Raw genomic sequence first — 16,658 nt, forward strand, 5'->3', positions numbered from 1 at the left:
CTGTCTGTCCATGTTCAATTAAGCTAGCAAGCTCCAACAAAATCCTTGCAACAACTTAATGTGTCTTTCTTGGGTGGAAAGCTATGTGGAAGGCTATGCTTTGCCTTTGAAAAATAATAACTTTCTCCCCGTCGGGGAATCGAACCCCGGTCTTCCGCGTGACAGGCAGAGATACTGTCCACTATACTAACGAGGAGCACAGAACGATGCTGTGTACTCCAAGAAACGTGATTTACTAAACCACTTGTTAGGTTTCACCACTCTCTGCAGTGGTTTCGTCTTTGAAACAGAGCATTTTCCTTACCACACAGTGACGGCACAGGATCTAGAGTTCTTTTACAAGGCTTCATTTGAGGCAGTGTTCATGAAAAACGATGGATGTATTTCAACACTCTACAGAATCTTTAGGTAGGCGATGTGTTATTTTGCCCTGTTTTCTCAAATTAACTGTATTTTGAAGGAAAACAAGGGTCCACCGAGATTTGAACTCGGATCGCTGGATTCAGAGTCCAGAGTGCTAACCATTACACCATGGAACCCATGTCAAAAGCTTACCTTGAAGATTTCTTATAAACTTATCATGTCAAAAGCTGATTAGAAACACAACATCAACAAGCACAAAGAAGACTCTCAGTGTTCTGCCGAAACCCGGGATCGAACCAGGGACCTTTAGATCTTCAGTCTAACGCTCTCCCAACTGAGCTATTTCGGCAGCACAAAGAAGAAACCTCACGCTGCATCTCCTGTCTGTCCATGTTCAGTTAAGCTAGCAAGCTCCAACAAAATCCTTGCAACAACTTAATGTGTCTTTCTTGGGTGACAAGCTATGTGGAAGGCTATGCTTTGCCTTTGAAAAAGGATAACTTTCTCCCCGTCGGGAAATCTAACCCCGGGCTTCCGCGTGACAGGCGGAGATTCTGTCCACTATACTAACGAGGAGCACAGAACACTTCTGTGTACTCCAAAAAAACGTGATTTACTGAACCACTTGTTTGGCTTCACCACTCTCTGCAAGAGTTTCGTCTTTGAAACAGAGCATTTTCCCTACCACACAGTGACGGTACAGGATCTAGAGTTCTTTTACAAGGCTTCATTTGAGGCAGTGTTCATGAAAAACAATGGATGTATTTCACCACTCTACAGACTCTTTAGGTAGGTGATGTGTTATTTTGCCCTGTTTTCTCAAATTAATTGTATTTTGAAGGAAAACAAGGTTCCACCGAGATTTGAACTCGGATCGCTGGATTCAGAGTCCAGAGTGCTAACCATTACACCATGGAACCCACGTCAAAAGCTTACCTTGAAGATTTCTTATAAACTTATCATGTCAAAAGCTGATTAGAAACACATCGTCAACAAGCACAAAGAAGACCCTCAGCGTTCTGCCGAAACCCGGGATCGAACCAGGGACCTTTAGATCTTCAGTCTAACGCTCTCCCAACTGAGCTATTTCGGCAGCACACAGAGGAAACCTCACGCTGCATCACCTGTCTGTCCATGTTCAGTTAAGCTAGCAAGCTCCAACAAAATCCTTGCAACAACTTAATGTGTCTTTCTTGGGTGGAAAGCTATGTGGAAGGCTATGCTTTGCCTTTGAAAAATAATAACTTTCTCCCCATCGGGGAATCGAACCCCGGTCTTCCGCGTGACAAGCGGAGATACTGTCCACTATACTAACGAGGAGCACAGAACGATACTGTGTACTCCAAAAAACGTGATTTACTAAACCACTTGTTAGGTTTCACCACTCTCTGCAGTGGTTTCGTCTTTGAAACAGAGCATTTCCCTTACCACACAGTGACGGCACAGGATCTAGAGTTCTTTTACAAGGCTTCATTTGAGGCAGTGTTCATGAAAAACGATGGATGTATTTCAACACTCTACAGAATCTTTAGGTAGGCGATGTGTTATTTTGCCCTGTTTTCTCAAATTAACTGTATTTTGAAGGAAAACAAGGTTCCACCGAGATTTGAACTCAGATCGCTGGATTCAGAGTTCAGAGTGCTAACCATTACACCATGGAACCCACGTCGAAAGCTTACCTTGAAGATTTCTTATAAACTTATCATGTCAAAAGCTGATTAGAAACACAACATCAACAAGCACAAAGAAGACCCTCAGTGTTCTGCCGAAACCCGGGATCGAACCAGGGACCTTTAGATCTTCAGTCTAACGCTCTCCCAACTGAGCTATTTCGGCAGCACACAGAGGAAACCTCACGCTGCATCACCTGTCTGTCCATGTTCAGTTAAGCTAGCAAGCTCCAACAAAATCCTTGCAACAACTTAATGTGTCTTTCTTGGGTGGAAAGCTATGTGGAAGGCTATGCTTTGCCTTTGAAAAATAATAACTTTCTCCCCGTCGGGGAATCGAACCCCGGTCTTCCGCGTGACAGGCGGAGATACTGTCCACTATACTAACGAGGAGCACAGAACGATACTGTGTACTCCAAAAAACGTGATTTACTAAACCACTTGTTATGTTTCACCACTCTCTGCAAGAGTTTCGTCTTTGAAACAGAGCATTTTCCCTACCACACAGTGACGGTACAGGATCTAGAGTTCTTTTACAAGGCTTCATTTGAGGCAGTGTTCATGAAAAACAATGGATGTATTTCACCACTCTACAGACTCTTTAGGTAGGCGATGTGTTATTTTGCCCTGTTTTCTCAAATTAATTGTATTTTGAAGGAAAACAAGGTTCCACCGAGATTTGAACTCGGATCGCTGGATTCAGAGTCCAGAGTGCTAACCATTACACCATGGAACCCATGTCAAAAGCTTACCTTGAAGATTTCTTATAAACTTATCATGTCAAAAGCTGATTAGAAACACAACATCAACAAGCACAAAGAAGACTCTCAGTGTTCTGCCGAAACCCGGGATCGAACCAGGGACCTTTAGATCTTCAGTCTAACGCTCTCCCAACTGAGCTATTTCGGCAGCACAAAGAAGAAACCTCACGCTGCATCTCCTGTCTGTCCATGTTCAGTTAAGCTAGCAAGCTCCAACAAAATCCTTGCAACAACTTAATGTGTCTTTCTTGGGTGACAAGCTATGTGGAAGGCTATGCTTTGCCTTTGAAAAAGGATAACTTTCTCCCCGTCGGGAAATCTAACCCCGGGCTTCCGCGTGACAGGCGGAGATTCTGTCCACTATACTAACGAGGAGCACAGAACACTTCTGTGTACTCCAAAAAAACGTGATTTACTGAACCACTTGTTTGGCTTCACCACTCTCTGCAAGAGTTTCGTCTTTGAAACAGAGCATTTTCCCTACCACACAGTGACGGTACAGGATCTAGAGTTCTTTTACAAGGCTTCATTTGAGGCAGTGTTCATGAAAAACAATGGATGTATTTCACCACTCTACAGACTCTTTAGGTAGGTGATGTGTTATTTTGCCCTGTTTTCTCAAATTAATTGTATTTTGAAGGAAAACAAGGTTCCACCGAGATTTGAACTCGGATCGCTGGATTCAGAGTCCAGAGTGCTAACCATTACACCATGGAACCCACGTCAAAAGCTTACCTTGAAGATTTCTTATAAACTTATCATGTCAAAAGCTGATTAGAAACACATCGTCAACAAGCACAAAGAAGACCCTCAGCGTTCTGCCGAAACCCGGGATCGAACCAGGGACCTTTAGATCTTCAGTCTAACGCTCTCCCAACTGAGCTATTTCGGCAGCACACAGAGGAAACCTCACGCTGCATCACCTGTCTGTCCATGTTCAGTTAAGCTAGCAAGCTCCAACAAAATCCTTGCAACAACTTAATGTGTCTTTCTTGGGTGGAAAGCTATGTGGAAGGCTATGCTTTGCCTTTGAAAAATAATAACTTTCTCCCCATCGGGGAATCGAACCCCGGTCTTCCGCGTGACAAGCGGAGATACTGTCCACTATACTAACGAGGAGCACAGAACGATACTGTGTACTCCAAAAAACGTGATTTACTAAACCACTTGTTAGGTTTCACCACTCTCTGCAGTGGTTTCGTCTTTGAAACAGAGCATTTCCCTTACCACACAGTGACGGCACAGGATCTAGAGTTCTTTTACAAGGCTTCATTTGAGGCAGTGTTCATGAAAAACGATGGATGTATTTCAACACTCTACAGAATCTTTAGGTAGGCGATGTGTTATTTTGCCCTGTTTTCTCAAATTAACTGTATTTTGAAGGAAAACAAGGTTCCACCGAGATTTGAACTCAGATCGCTGGATTCAGAGTTCAGAGTGCTAACCATTACACCATGGAACCCACATCGAAAGCTTACCTTGAAGATTTCTTATAAACTTATCATGTCAATAGCTGATTAGAAACACAACGTCAACAAGCACAAAGAACACCCTCAGTGTTCTGCCGAAACCCGGGATCGAACCAGGGACCTTTAGATCTTCAGTCTAACACTCTCCCAACTGAGCTATTTCGCCAGCACACAGAGGAATCCTCACGCTGCATCACCTGTCTGTCCATGTTCAGTTAAGCTAGCAAACTCCAACAAAAACCTTGCAACAACTTAATGTGTCTTTCTTGGGTGACAAGCTATGTGGAAGGCTATGCTTTGCCTTTGAAAAAGGATAACTTTCTCCCCGTCGGGAAATCTAACCCCGGGCTTCCGCGTGACAGGCGGAGATTCTGTCCACTATACTAACGAGGAGCACAGAACGCTTCTGTGTACTCCAAAAAAACGTGATTTACTGAACCACTTGTTTGGCTTCACCACTCTCTGCAAGAGTTTCGTCTTTGAAACAGAGCATTTTCCCTACCACACAGTGACGGTACAGGATCTAGAGTTCTTTTACAAGGCTTCATTTGAGGCAGTGTTCATGAAAAACGATGGATGTATTTCACCACTCTACAGACTCTTTAGGTAGGCGATGTGTTATTTTGCCCTGTTTTCTCAAATTAATTGTATTTTGAAGGAAAACAAGGTTCCACCGAGATTTGAACTCGGATCACTGGATTCAAAGTCCAGAGTGCTAACCATTACACCATGGAACCCACGTCAAAAGCTTACCTTGAAGATTTCTTATAAACTTATCATGTCAAAAGCTGATTAGAAACACATCGTCAACAAGCACAAAGAAGACCCTCAGTGTTCTGCCGAAACCCGGGATCGAACCAGGGACCTTTAGATCTTCAGTCTAACGCTCTCCCAAGTGAGCTATTTCGGCAGCACAAAGAAGAAACCTCACGCTGCATCACCTGTCTGTCCATGTTCAGTTAAGCTAGCAAGCTCCAACAAAATCCTTGCAACAACTTAATGTGTCTTTCTTGGGTAGAAAGCTATGTGGAAGGCTATGCTTTGCCTTTGAAAAAGAATAACTTTCTCCCCGTCGGGGAATCGAACCCCGGTCTTCCGCGTGACAGGCGGAGATACTGTCCACTATACTAACGAGGAGCACAGAACGATACTGTGTACTCCAAAAAACGTGATTTACTAAACCACTTGTTAGGTTTCACCACTTTCTGCAAGAGTTTCGTCTTTGAAACAGAGCATTTTCCCTACCACACAGTGACGGTACAGGATCTAGAGTTCTTTTACAAGGCTTCATTTGAGGCAGTGTTCATGAAAAATAATGGATGTATTTCACCACTCTACAGACTCTTTAGGTAGGCGATGTGTTATTTTGCCCTGTTTTCTCAAATTAATTGTATTTTGAAGGAAAACAAGGTTCCACCGAGATTTGAACTCGGATCGCTGGATTCAGAGTCCAGAGTGCTAACCATTACACCATGGAACCCACGTCAAAACCTTACCTTGAAGATTTCTTATAAACTTATCATGTCAAAAGCTGATTAGAAACACAACATCAACAAGCACAAAGAAGACCCTCAGTGTTCTGCCGAAACCCGGGATCGAACCAGGGACCTTTAGATCTTCAGTCTAACGCTCTCCCAACTGAGCTATTTCGGCAGCACACAGAGGAAATCTCACGCTGCATCACCTGTCTGTCCATGTTCAATTAAGCTAGCAAGCTCCAACAAAATCCTTGCAACAACTTAATGTGTCTTTCTTGGGTGGAAAGCTATGTGGAAGGCTATGCTTTGCCTTTGAAAAAGAATAACTTTCTCCACGTCGGGGAATCGAACCCCGGTCTTCCGCGTGACAGGTGGAGATACTGTCCACTATACTAACGAGGAGCACAGAACGATACTGTGTACTCCAAAAAACGTGATTTACTAAACCACTTGTTAGGTTTCACCACTCTCTGCAGTGGTTTCGTCTTTGAAACAGAGCATTTTCCTTACCACACAGTGACGGCACAGGATCTAGAGTTCTTTTACAAGGCTTCATTTGAGGCAGTCTTCATGAAAAACGATGGATGTATTTCAACACTCTACAGAATCTTTAGGTAGGCGATGTGTTATTTTGCCCTGTTTTCTCAAATTAACTGTATTTTGAAGGAAAACAAGGTTCCACCGAGATTTGAACTCAGATCACTGGATTCAGAGTCCAGAGTGCTAACCATTACACCATGGAACCCACGTCAAAAGCTTACCTTGAAGATTTCTTATAAACTTATCATGTCAATAGCTGATTAGAAACACAACGTCAACAAGCACAAAGAACACCCTCAGTGTTCTGCCGAAACCCGGGATCGAACCAGGGACCTTTAGATCTTCAGTCTAACACTCTCCCAACTGAGCTATTTCTCCAGCACACTGTGGAAACCTCACGCTGCATCACCTGTCTGTCCATGTTCAGTTAAGCTAGCAAACTCCAACAAAAACCTTGCAACAACTTAATGTGTCTTTCTTGGGTGACAAGCTATGTGGAAGGCTATGATTTGCCTTTGAAAAAGGATAACTTTCTCCCCGTCGGGAAATCTAACCCCGGGCTTCCGCGTGACAGGCGGAGATTCTGTCCACTATACTAACGAGGAGCACAGAACACTTCTGTGTACTCCAAAAAAACGTGATTTACTGAACCACTTGTTTGGCTTCACCACTCTCTGCAAGAGTTTCGTCTTTGAAACAGAGCATTTTCCCTACCACACAGTGACGGTACAGGATCTAGAGTTCTTTTACAAGGCTTCATTTGAGGCAGTGTTCATGAAAAACAATGGATGTATTTCACCACTCTACAGACTCTTTAGGTAGGTGATGTGTTATTTTGCCCTGTTTTCTCAAATTAATTGTATTTTGAAGGAAAACAAGGTTCCACCGAGATTTGAACTCGGATCGCTGGATTCAGAGTCCAGAGTGCTAACCATTACACCATGGAACCCACGTCAAAAGCTTACCTTGAAGATTTCTTATAAACTTATCATGTCAAAAGCTGATTAGAAACACATCGTCAACAAGCACAAAGAAGACCCTCAGCGTTCTGCCGAAACCTGGGATCGAACCAGGGACCTTTAGATCTTCAGTCTAACGCTTTCCCAACTGAGCTATTTCGGCAGCACACAGAGGAATCCTCACGCTGCATCACCTGTCTGTCCATGTTCAGTTAAGCTAGCAAGCTCCAACAAAAACCTTGCAACAACTTAATGTGTCTTTCTTGGGTGACAAGCTATGTGGAAGGCTATGCTTTGCCTTTGAAAAAGGATAACTTTCTCCCCGCCGGGAAATCTAACCCCGGGCTTCCGCGTGAAAGGCGGAGATTCTGTCCACTATACTAACGAGGAGCACAGAACGATACTGTGTACTCCAAAAAACGTGATTTACTAAACCACTTGTTAGGTTTCACCACTCTCTGCAAGAGTTTCGTCTTTGAAACAGAGCATTTTCCCTACCACACAGTGACGGTACAGGATCTAGAGTTCTTTTACAAGGCTTCATTTGAGGCAGTGTTCATGAAAAACAATGGATGTATTTCACCACTCTACAGACTCTTTAGGTAGGTGATGTGTGATTTTGCCCTGTTTTCTCAAATTAACTGTATTTTGAAGGAAAACAAGGTTCCACCGAGATTTGAACTCAGATCGCTGGATTCAGAGTTCAGAGTGCTAACCATTACACCATGGAACCCACGTCGAAAGCTTACCTTGAAGATTTCTTATAAACTTATCATGTCAATAGCTGATTAGAAACACAACGTCAACAAGCACAAAGAACACCCTCAGTGTTCTGCCGAAACCCGGGATCGAACCAGGGACCTTTAGATTTTCAGTCTAACACTCTCCCAACTGAGCTATTTCGCCAGCACACAGAGGAAACCTCACGCTGCATCACCTGTCTGTCCATGTTCAGTTAAGCTAGCAAGCTCCAACAAAATCCTTGCAACAACTTAATGTGTCTTTCTTGGGTAGAAAGCTATGTGGAAGGCTATGCTTTGCCTTTGAAAAAGAATAACTTTCTCCCCGTCGGGGAAACGAACCCCGGTCTTCCGCGTGACAGGCGGAGATACTGTCCACTATACTAACGAGAAGCACAGAACGATACTGTGTACTCCAAAAAACGTGATTTACTAAACCACTTGTTAGGTTTCACCACTTTCTGCAAGAGTTTCGTCTTTGAAACAGAGCATTTTCCCTACCACACAGTGACGGTACAGGATCCAGAGTTCTTTTACAAGGCTTCATTTGAGGCAGTGTTCATGAAAAACAATGGATGTATTTCACCACTCTACAGACTCTTTAGGTGGTTGATGTGTTATTTTGCCCTGTTTTCTCAAATTAACTGTATTTTGAAGGAAAACAAGGTTCCACCGAGATTTGAACTCGGATCGCTGGATTCAGAGTCCAGAGTGCTAACCATTACACCATGGAACCCACGTCAAAAGCTTACCTTGAAGATTTCTTATAAACTTATCATGTCAAAAGCTGGTTAGAAACACAACGTCAACAAGCACAAAGAAGACCCTCAGTGTTCTGCCGAAACCCAGGATCGAACCAGGGACCTTTAGATCTTTAGTCTAACGCTCTCCCAACTGAGCTATTTCGGCAGCACAAAGAAGAAACCTCACGCTGCATCACCTGTCTGTCCATGTTCAGTTAAGCTAGCAAGCTCCAACAAAATCCTTGCAACAACTTAATGTGTCTTTCTTGGGTAGAAAGCTATGTGGAAGGCTATGCTTTGCCTTTGAAAAAGAATAACTTTCTCCCAGTCGGGGAATCGAACCCCGGTCTTCCGCGTGACAAGCGGAGATACTGTCCACTATACTAACGAGGAGCACAGAACGATACTGTGTACTCCAAAAAACGTGATTTACTAAACCACTTGTTAGGTTTCACCACTCTCTGCAGTGGTTTCGTCTTTAAAACAGAGCATTTCCCTTACCACACAGTGACGGCACAGGATCTAGAGTTCTTTTACAAGGCTTCATTTGAGGCAGTGTTCATGAAAAACGATGGATGTATTTCAACACTCTACAGAATCTTTAGGTAGGCGATGTGTTATTTTGCCCTGTTTTCTCAAATTAACTGTATTTTGAAGGAAAACAAGGTTCTACCGAGATTTGAACTCAGATCGCTGGATTCAGAGTCCAGAGTGCTAACCATTACACCATGGAACCCACGTCGAAAGCTTACCTTGAAGATTTCTTATAAACTTATCATGTCAATAGCTGATTAGAAACACAACATCAACAAGCACAAAGAACACCCTCAGTGTTCTGCCGAAACCCGGGATCGAACCAGGGACCTTTCGATCTTCAGTCTAACACTCTCCCAACTGAGCTATTTCGCCAGCACACAGAGGAAACCTCACGCTGCATCACCTGTCTGTCCATGTTCAGTTAAGCTAGCAAACTCCAACAAAAACCTTGCAACAACTTAATGTGTCTTTCTTGGGTGACAAGCTATGTGGAAGGCTATGCTTTGCCTTTGAAAAAGAATAACTTTCTCCCCGTCGGGGAAACGAACCCCGGTCTTCCGCGTGACAGGTGGAGATACTGTCCACTATACTAACGAGGAGCACAGAACACTTCTGTGTACTCCAAAAAAACGTGATTTACTGAACCACTTGTTTGGCTTCACCACTCTCTGCAAGAGTTTCGTCTTTGAAACAGAGCATTTTCCCTACCACACAGTGACGGTACAGGATCTAGAGTTCTTTTACAAGGCTTCATTTGAGGCAGTGTTCATGAAAAACAATGGATGTATTTCACCACTCTACAGACTCTTTAGGTAGGTGATGTGTTATTTTGCCCTGTTTTCTCAAATTAATTGTATTTTGAAGGAAAACAAGGTTCCACCGAGATTTGAACTCGGATCGCTGGATTCAGAGTCCAGAGTGCTAACCATTACACCATGGAACCCACGTCAAAAGCTTACCTTGAAGATTTCTTATAAACTTATCATGTCAATAGCTGATTAGAAACACAACGTCAACAAGCACAAAGAACACCCTCAGTGTTCTGCCGAAACCCGGGATCGAACCAGGGACCTTTAGATCTTCAGTCTAACGCTCTCCCAACTGAGCTATTTCGGCAGCACACAGAGGAAACCTCACGCTGCAACACCTGTCTGTCCATGTTCAGTTAAGCTAGCAAACTCCAACAAAAACCTTGCAACAATTTAATGTGTCTTTCTTGGGTGACAAGCTATGTGGAAGGCTATGCTTTGCCTTTGAAAAAGGATAACTTTCTCCCCGTCGGGAAATCTATCCCCGGGCTTCCGCGTGACAGGCGGAGATACTGTCCACTATACTAACGAGGAGCACAGAACGATACTGTGTACTCCAAAAAACGTGATTTACTAAACCACTTGTTAGGTTTCACCACTCTCTGCAAGAGTTTCGTCTTTGAAACAGAGCATTTTCCCTACCACACAGTGACGGTACAGGATCTAGAGTTCTTTTACAAGGCTTCATTTGAGGCAGTGTTCATGAAAAACAATGGATGTATTTCACCACTCTACAGACTCTTTAGGTAGGCGATGTGTTATTTTGCCCTGTTTTCTCAAATTAATTGTATTTTGAAGGAAAACAAGGTTCCACCGAGATTTGAACTCGGATCGCTGGATTCAGAGTCCAGAGTGCTAACCATTTCACCATGGAACCCACGTCAAAAGCTTACCTTGAAGATTTCTTATAAACTTATCATCTCAAAAGCTGATTAGAAACACAACATCAACAAGCACAAAGAAGACCCTCAGTGTTCTGCCGAAACCCGGGCTCGAACCAGGGACCTGTAGATCTTCAGTCTAATGCTCTCCCAACTGAGCTATTTCGGCAGCACACAGAGGAAACCTCACGCTGCATCACCTGTCTGTCCATGTTCAATTAAGCTAGCAAGCTCCAACAAAATCCTTGCAACAACTTAATGTGTCTTTCTTGGGTGGAAAGCTATGTGGAAGGCTATGCTTTGCCTTTGAAAAATAATAACTTTCTCCCCGTCGGGGAATCGAACCCCGGTCTTCCGCGTGACAGGCGGAGATACTGTCCACTATACTAACGAGGAGCACAGAACGATACTGTGTACTCCAAAAAACGTGATTTACTAAACCACTTGTTAGGTTTCACCACTCTCTGCAGTGGTTTCGTCTTTGAAACAGAGCATTTTCCTTACCACACAGTGACGGCACAGGATCTAGAGTTCTTTTACAAGGCTTCATTTGAGGCAGTGTTCATGAAAAACGATGGATGTATTTCAACACTCTACAGAATCTTTAGGTAGGCGATGTGTTATTTTGCCCTGTTTTCTCAAATTAACTGTATTTTGAAGGAAAACAAGGTTCCACCGAGATTTGAACTCGGATCGCTGGATTCAGAGTCCAGAGTGCTAACCATTACACCATGGAACCCACGTCAAAAGCTTACCTTGAAGATTTCTTATAAACTTATCATGTCAAAAGCTGATTAGAAACACAACATCAACAAGCACAAAGAAGACCCTCAGTGTTCTGCCGAAACCCGGGATCGAACCAGGGACCTTTAGATCTTCAGTCTAACGCTCTCCCAACTGAGCTATTTCGGCAGCACACAGAGGAAACCTCACGCTGCATCACCTGTCTGTCCATGTTCAGTTAAGCTAGCAAGCTCCAACAAAATCCTTGCAACAACTTAATGTGTCTTTCTTGGGTAGAAAGCTATGTGGAAGGCTATGCTTTGCCTTTGAAAAAGAATAACATTCTCCCCGTCGGGGAATCGAACCCCGGTCTTCCGCGTGACAGGCGGAGATACTGTCCACTATACTAACGAGGAGCACAGAACGATACTGTGTACTCCAAAAAACGTGATTTACTAAACCACTTGTTAGGTTTCACCACTTTCTGCAAGAGTTTCGTCTTTGAAACAGAGCATTTTCCCTACCACACAGTGACGGTACAGGATCTAGAGTTCTTTTACAAGGCTTCATTTGAGGCAGTGTTCATGAAAAACAATGGATGTATTTCACCACTCTACAGACTCTTTAGGTAGGCGATGTGTTATTTTGCCCTGTTTTCTCAAATTAATTGTATTTTGAAGGAAAACAAGGTTCCACCGAGATTTGAACTCGGATCGCTGGATTCAGAGTCCAGAGTGCTAACCATTACACCATGGAACCCACGTCAAAAGCTTACCTTGAAGATTTCTTATAAACTTATCATGTCAAAAGCTGATTAGAAACACAACATCAACAAGCACAAAGAAGACCCTCAGTGTTCTGCCGAAACCCGGGATCGAACCAGGGACCTTTAGATCTTCAGTCTAACGCTCTCCCAACTGAGCTATTTCGGCAGCACACAGAGGAAATCTCACGCTGCATCACCTGTCTGTCCATGTTCAATTAAGCTAGCAAGCTCCAACAAAATCCTTGCAACAACTTAATGTGTCTTTCTTGGGTGGAAAGCTATGTGGAAGGCTATGCTTTGCCTTTGAAAAAGAATAACTTTCTCCCCGTCGGGGAATCGAACCCCGGTCTTCCGCGTGACAGGCGGAGATACTGTCCACTATACTAACGAGGAGCACAGAAAGATACTGTGTACTCCAAAAAACGTGTTTTACTAAACCACTTGTTAGGTTTCACCACTCTATGCAAGAGTTTCGTCTTTGAAACAGAGCATTTTCCCTACCACACAGTGACGGTACAGGATCTAGAGTTCTTTTACAAGGCTTCATTTGAGGCAGTGTTCATGAAAAACAATGGATGTATTTCACCACTCTACAGACTCTTTAGGTAGGCGATGTGTTATTTTGCCCTGTTTTCTCAAATTAATTGTATTTTGAAGGAAAACAAGGTTCCACCGAGATTTGAACTCAGATCGCTGGATTCAGAGTCCAGAGTGCTAACCATTACACCATGGAACCCACGTCAAAAGCTTACCTTGAAGATTTCTTATAAACTTATCATCTCAAAAGCTGATTAGAAACACAACATCAACAAGCACAAAGAAGACCCTCAGTGTTCTGCCGAAACCCGGGATCGAACCAGGGACCTTTAGATCTTCAGTCTAATGCTCTCCCAACTGAGCTATTTCGGCAGCACACAGAGGAAACCTCACGCTGCATCACCTGTCTGTCCATGTTCAATTAAGCTAGCAAGCTCCAACAAAATCCTTGCAACAACTTAATGTGTCTTTCTTGGGTGGAAAGCTATGTGGAAGGCTATGCTTTGCCTTTGAAAAATAATAACTTTCTCCCCGTCGGGGAATCGAACCCCGGTCTTCCGCGTGACAGGCGGAGATACTGTCCACTATACTAACGAGGAGCACAGAACGATGCTGTGTACTCCAAAAAACGTGATTTACTAAACCACTTGTTAGGTTTCACCACTCTCTGCAGTGGTTTCGTCTTTGAAACAGAGCATTTTCCTTACCACACAGTGACGGCACAGGATCTAGAGTTCTTTTACAAGGCTTCATTTGAGGCAGTGTTCATGAAAAACGATGGATGTATTTCAACACTCTACAGAATCTTTAGGTAGGCGATGTGTTATTTTGCCCTGTTTTCTCAAATTAACTGTATTTTGAAGGAAAACAAGGGTCCACCGAGATTTGAACTCAGATCACTGGATTCAGAGTCCAGAGTGCTAACCATTACACCATGGAACCCACATCGAAAGCTTACCTTGAAGATTTCTTATAAACTTATCATGTCAATAGCTGATTAGAAACACAACGTCAACAAGCACAAAGAACACCCTCAGTGTTCTGCCGAAACCCGGGATCGAACCAGGGACCTTTAGATCTTCAGTCTAACACTCTCCCAACTGAGCTATTTCTCCAGCACACTGTGGAAACCTCACGCTGCAACACCTGTCTGTCCATGTTCAGTTAAGCTAGCAAACTCCAACAAAAACCTTGCAACAACTTAATGTGTCTTTCTTGGGTGACAAGCTATGTGGAAGGCTATGCTTTGCCTTTGAAAAAGGATAACTTTCTCCCCGTCGGGAAATCTAACCCCGGGCTTCCGCGTGACAGGCGGAGATTCTGTCCACTATACTAACGAGGAGCACAGAACACTTCTGTGTACTCCAAAAAAACGTGATTTACTGAACCACTTGTTTGGCTTCACCACTCTCTGCAAGAGTTTCGTCTTTGAAACAGAGCATTTTCCCTACCACACAGTGACGGTACAGGATCTAGAGTTATTTTACAAGGCTTCATTTGAGGCAGTGTTCATGAAAAACAATGGATGTATTTCACCACTCTACAGACTCTTTAGGTAGGCGATGTGTTATTTTGCCCTGTTTTCTCAAATTAATTGTATTTTGAAGGAAAACAAGGTTCCACCGAGATTTGAACTCGGATCGCTGGATTCAGAGTCCAGAGTGCTAACCATTTCACCATGGAACCCACGTCAAAAGCTTACCTTGAAGATTTCTTATAAACTTATCATCTCAAAAGCTGATTAGAAACACAACATCAACAAGCACAAAGAAGACCCTCAGTGTTCTGCCGAAACCCGGGATCGAACCAGGGACCTTTAGATCTTCAGTCTAACGCTCTCCCAACTGAGCTATTTCGGCAGCACACAGAGGAAACCTCACGCTGCATCACCTGTCTGTCCATGTTCAGTTAAGCTAGCAAGCTCCAACAAAATCCTTGCAACAACTTAATGTGTCTTTCTTGGGTGGAAAGCTATGTGGAAGGCTATGCTTTGCCTTTGAAAAATAATAACTTTCTCCCCATCGGGGAATCGAACCCCGGTCTTCCGCGTGACAGGCGGAGATACTGTCCACTATACTAACGAGGAGCACAGAACGATACTGTGTACTCCAAAAAACGTGATTTACTAAACCACTTGTTAGGTTTCACCACTCTCTGCAAGAGTTTCGTCTTTGAAACAGAGCATTTTCCTTACCACACAGTGACGGCACAGGATCTAGAGTTCTTTTACAAGGCTTCATTTGAGGCAGTGTTCATGAAAAACGATGGATGTATTTCAACACTCTACAGAATCTTTAGGTAGGCGATGTGTTATTTTGCCCTGTTTTCTCAAATTAACTGTATTTTGAAGGAAAACAAGGTTCCACCGAGATTTGAACTCGGATCGCTGGATTCAGAGTCCAGAGTGCTAACCATTACACCATGGAACCCACGTCAAAAGCTTACCTTGAAGATTTCTTATAAACTTATCATGTCAAAAGCTGATTAGAAACACAACATCAACAAGCACAAAGAAGACCCTCAGTGTTCTGCCGAAACCCGGGATCGAACCAGGGACCTTTAGATCTTCAGTCTAACGCTCTCCCAACTGAGCTATTTCAGCAGCACACAGAGGAAACCTCACGCTGCATCACCTGTCTGTCCATGTTCAGTTAAGCTAGCAAGCTCCAACAAAATCCTTGCAACAACTTAATGTGTCTTTCTTGGGTGGAAAGCTATGTGGAAGGCTATGCTTTGCCTTTGAAAAATAATAACTTTCTCCCCATCGGGGAAACCGAACCCCGGTCTTCCGCGTGACAGGCGGAGATACTGTCCACTATACTAACGAGGAGCACAGAACGATACTGTGTACTCCAAAAAACGTGATTTACTAAACCACTTGTTTGGCTTCACCACTCTCTGCAAGAGCTTCGTCTTTGAAACAGAGCATTTTCCCTACCACACAGTGACGGTACAGGATCTAGAGTTCTTTTACAAGGCTTCATTTGAGGCAGTGTTCATGAAAAACAATGGATGTATTTCACCACTCTACAGACTCTTTAGGTAGGCGATGTGTTATTTTGCCCTGTTTTCTCAAATTAATTGTATTTTGAAGGAAAACAAGGTTCCACCGAGATTTGAACTCGGATCGCTGGATTCAGAGTCCAGAGTGCTAACCATTTCACCATGGAACCCACGTCAAAAGCTTACCTTGAAGATTTCTTATAAACTTATCATCTCAAAAGCTGATTAGAAACACAACATCAACAAGCACAAAGAAGACCCTCAGTGTTCTGCCGAAACCCGGGCTCGAACCAGGGACCTGTAGATCTTCAGTCTAATGCTCTCCCAACTGAGCTATTTCGGCAGCACACAGAGGAAACCTCACGCTGCATCACCTGTCTGTCCATGTTCAATTAAGCTAGCAAGCTCCAACAAAATCCTTGCAACAACTTAATGTGTCTTTCTTGGGTGGAAAGCTATGTGGAAGGCTATGCTTTGCCTTTGAAAAATAATAACTTTCTCCCCGTCGGGGAATCGAACCCCGGTCTTCCGCGTGACAGGCGGAGATACTGTCCACTATACTAACGAGGAGCACAGAACGATGCTGTGTACTCCAAAAAACGTGATTTACTAAACCACTTGTTAGGTTTCACCACTCTCTGCAGTGGTTTCGTCTTTGAAACAGAGCATTTTCCTTACC

The 16,658-nt window shown here is 43.5% G+C and overlaps 35 non-coding genes across 35 annotated transcripts; all 35 read right to left on the minus strand.

The window, feature by feature from the left end:
- Positions 1-467: 467 nt before the first annotated feature.
- On the minus strand, positions 468-540 carry trnaq-cug (transfer RNA glutamine (anticodon CUG)). Its single transcript has one exon. It is a non-coding gene; the product is annotated as a tRNA-Gln (tRNA).
- Positions 541-639: 99 nt separating this feature from the next.
- On the minus strand, positions 640-712 carry trnaf-gaa (transfer RNA phenylalanine (anticodon GAA)). Its single transcript has one exon. It is a non-coding gene; the product is annotated as a tRNA-Phe (tRNA).
- Positions 713-1,211: 499 nt separating this feature from the next.
- On the minus strand, positions 1,212-1,283 carry trnaq-cug (transfer RNA glutamine (anticodon CUG)). The gene has a single exon. It is a non-coding gene; the product is annotated as a tRNA-Gln (tRNA).
- Positions 1,284-1,383: 100 nt separating this feature from the next.
- trnaf-gaa (transfer RNA phenylalanine (anticodon GAA)) lies at positions 1,384-1,456 on the minus strand. The gene has a single exon. It is a non-coding gene; the product is annotated as a tRNA-Phe (tRNA).
- A 498-nt stretch (positions 1,457-1,954) lies between these two features.
- On the minus strand, positions 1,955-2,026 carry trnaq-cug (transfer RNA glutamine (anticodon CUG)). Its single transcript has one exon. It is a non-coding gene; the product is annotated as a tRNA-Gln (tRNA).
- A 100-nt stretch (positions 2,027-2,126) lies between these two features.
- Positions 2,127-2,199, minus strand: trnaf-gaa (transfer RNA phenylalanine (anticodon GAA)). Its single transcript has one exon. It is a non-coding gene; the product is annotated as a tRNA-Phe (tRNA).
- Positions 2,200-2,697: 498 nt separating this feature from the next.
- Positions 2,698-2,769, minus strand: trnaq-cug (transfer RNA glutamine (anticodon CUG)). Its single transcript has one exon. It is a non-coding gene; the product is annotated as a tRNA-Gln (tRNA).
- Positions 2,770-2,869: 100 nt separating this feature from the next.
- trnaf-gaa (transfer RNA phenylalanine (anticodon GAA)) lies at positions 2,870-2,942 on the minus strand. Its single transcript has one exon. It is a non-coding gene; the product is annotated as a tRNA-Phe (tRNA).
- Positions 2,943-3,441: 499 nt separating this feature from the next.
- Positions 3,442-3,513, minus strand: trnaq-cug (transfer RNA glutamine (anticodon CUG)). Its single transcript has one exon. It is a non-coding gene; the product is annotated as a tRNA-Gln (tRNA).
- A 100-nt stretch (positions 3,514-3,613) lies between these two features.
- trnaf-gaa (transfer RNA phenylalanine (anticodon GAA)) lies at positions 3,614-3,686 on the minus strand. The gene has a single exon. It is a non-coding gene; the product is annotated as a tRNA-Phe (tRNA).
- Positions 3,687-4,184: 498 nt separating this feature from the next.
- On the minus strand, positions 4,185-4,256 carry trnaq-cug (transfer RNA glutamine (anticodon CUG)). Its single transcript has one exon. It is a non-coding gene; the product is annotated as a tRNA-Gln (tRNA).
- A 672-nt stretch (positions 4,257-4,928) lies between these two features.
- Positions 4,929-5,000, minus strand: trnaq-uug (transfer RNA glutamine (anticodon UUG)). Its single transcript has one exon. It is a non-coding gene; the product is annotated as a tRNA-Gln (tRNA).
- A 671-nt stretch (positions 5,001-5,671) lies between these two features.
- trnaq-cug (transfer RNA glutamine (anticodon CUG)) lies at positions 5,672-5,743 on the minus strand. Its single transcript has one exon. It is a non-coding gene; the product is annotated as a tRNA-Gln (tRNA).
- A 100-nt stretch (positions 5,744-5,843) lies between these two features.
- On the minus strand, positions 5,844-5,916 carry trnaf-gaa (transfer RNA phenylalanine (anticodon GAA)). Its single transcript has one exon. It is a non-coding gene; the product is annotated as a tRNA-Phe (tRNA).
- Positions 5,917-6,414: 498 nt separating this feature from the next.
- Positions 6,415-6,486, minus strand: trnaq-cug (transfer RNA glutamine (anticodon CUG)). Its single transcript has one exon. It is a non-coding gene; the product is annotated as a tRNA-Gln (tRNA).
- A 672-nt stretch (positions 6,487-7,158) lies between these two features.
- On the minus strand, positions 7,159-7,230 carry trnaq-cug (transfer RNA glutamine (anticodon CUG)). Its single transcript has one exon. It is a non-coding gene; the product is annotated as a tRNA-Gln (tRNA).
- Positions 7,231-7,330: 100 nt separating this feature from the next.
- Positions 7,331-7,403, minus strand: trnaf-gaa (transfer RNA phenylalanine (anticodon GAA)). Its single transcript has one exon. It is a non-coding gene; the product is annotated as a tRNA-Phe (tRNA).
- Positions 7,404-7,901: 498 nt separating this feature from the next.
- trnaq-cug (transfer RNA glutamine (anticodon CUG)) lies at positions 7,902-7,973 on the minus strand. Its single transcript has one exon. It is a non-coding gene; the product is annotated as a tRNA-Gln (tRNA).
- A 671-nt stretch (positions 7,974-8,644) lies between these two features.
- On the minus strand, positions 8,645-8,716 carry trnaq-cug (transfer RNA glutamine (anticodon CUG)). The gene has a single exon. It is a non-coding gene; the product is annotated as a tRNA-Gln (tRNA).
- A 100-nt stretch (positions 8,717-8,816) lies between these two features.
- trnaf-aaa (transfer RNA phenylalanine (anticodon AAA)) lies at positions 8,817-8,889 on the minus strand. The gene has a single exon. It is a non-coding gene; the product is annotated as a tRNA-Phe (tRNA).
- A 1,242-nt stretch (positions 8,890-10,131) lies between these two features.
- Positions 10,132-10,203, minus strand: trnaq-cug (transfer RNA glutamine (anticodon CUG)). The gene has a single exon. It is a non-coding gene; the product is annotated as a tRNA-Gln (tRNA).
- Positions 10,204-10,303: 100 nt separating this feature from the next.
- trnaf-gaa (transfer RNA phenylalanine (anticodon GAA)) lies at positions 10,304-10,376 on the minus strand. Its single transcript has one exon. It is a non-coding gene; the product is annotated as a tRNA-Phe (tRNA).
- A 498-nt stretch (positions 10,377-10,874) lies between these two features.
- trnaq-cug (transfer RNA glutamine (anticodon CUG)) lies at positions 10,875-10,946 on the minus strand. The gene has a single exon. It is a non-coding gene; the product is annotated as a tRNA-Gln (tRNA).
- A 671-nt stretch (positions 10,947-11,617) lies between these two features.
- trnaq-cug (transfer RNA glutamine (anticodon CUG)) lies at positions 11,618-11,689 on the minus strand. Its single transcript has one exon. It is a non-coding gene; the product is annotated as a tRNA-Gln (tRNA).
- Positions 11,690-11,789: 100 nt separating this feature from the next.
- trnaf-gaa (transfer RNA phenylalanine (anticodon GAA)) lies at positions 11,790-11,862 on the minus strand. Its single transcript has one exon. It is a non-coding gene; the product is annotated as a tRNA-Phe (tRNA).
- A 498-nt stretch (positions 11,863-12,360) lies between these two features.
- trnaq-cug (transfer RNA glutamine (anticodon CUG)) lies at positions 12,361-12,432 on the minus strand. The gene has a single exon. It is a non-coding gene; the product is annotated as a tRNA-Gln (tRNA).
- Positions 12,433-12,532: 100 nt separating this feature from the next.
- trnaf-gaa (transfer RNA phenylalanine (anticodon GAA)) lies at positions 12,533-12,605 on the minus strand. Its single transcript has one exon. It is a non-coding gene; the product is annotated as a tRNA-Phe (tRNA).
- Positions 12,606-13,103: 498 nt separating this feature from the next.
- On the minus strand, positions 13,104-13,175 carry trnaq-cug (transfer RNA glutamine (anticodon CUG)). The gene has a single exon. It is a non-coding gene; the product is annotated as a tRNA-Gln (tRNA).
- Positions 13,176-13,275: 100 nt separating this feature from the next.
- Positions 13,276-13,348, minus strand: trnaf-gaa (transfer RNA phenylalanine (anticodon GAA)). Its single transcript has one exon. It is a non-coding gene; the product is annotated as a tRNA-Phe (tRNA).
- A 498-nt stretch (positions 13,349-13,846) lies between these two features.
- trnaq-cug (transfer RNA glutamine (anticodon CUG)) lies at positions 13,847-13,919 on the minus strand. Its single transcript has one exon. It is a non-coding gene; the product is annotated as a tRNA-Gln (tRNA).
- Positions 13,920-14,590: 671 nt separating this feature from the next.
- On the minus strand, positions 14,591-14,662 carry trnaq-cug (transfer RNA glutamine (anticodon CUG)). The gene has a single exon. It is a non-coding gene; the product is annotated as a tRNA-Gln (tRNA).
- A 100-nt stretch (positions 14,663-14,762) lies between these two features.
- trnaf-gaa (transfer RNA phenylalanine (anticodon GAA)) lies at positions 14,763-14,835 on the minus strand. Its single transcript has one exon. It is a non-coding gene; the product is annotated as a tRNA-Phe (tRNA).
- A 498-nt stretch (positions 14,836-15,333) lies between these two features.
- On the minus strand, positions 15,334-15,405 carry trnaq-cug (transfer RNA glutamine (anticodon CUG)). The gene has a single exon. It is a non-coding gene; the product is annotated as a tRNA-Gln (tRNA).
- Positions 15,406-15,505: 100 nt separating this feature from the next.
- On the minus strand, positions 15,506-15,578 carry trnaf-gaa (transfer RNA phenylalanine (anticodon GAA)). Its single transcript has one exon. It is a non-coding gene; the product is annotated as a tRNA-Phe (tRNA).
- A 499-nt stretch (positions 15,579-16,077) lies between these two features.
- trnaq-cug (transfer RNA glutamine (anticodon CUG)) lies at positions 16,078-16,149 on the minus strand. The gene has a single exon. It is a non-coding gene; the product is annotated as a tRNA-Gln (tRNA).
- Between the last annotated feature and the right edge of the window lie 509 nt (positions 16,150-16,658).

This window comes from Astyanax mexicanus, chromosome 8 (assembly GCF_023375975.1).
Source record: "Astyanax mexicanus isolate ESR-SI-001 chromosome 8, AstMex3_surface, whole genome shotgun sequence".
Lineage (NCBI taxonomy): Eukaryota > Metazoa > Chordata > Actinopteri > Characiformes > Acestrorhamphidae > Astyanax > Astyanax mexicanus.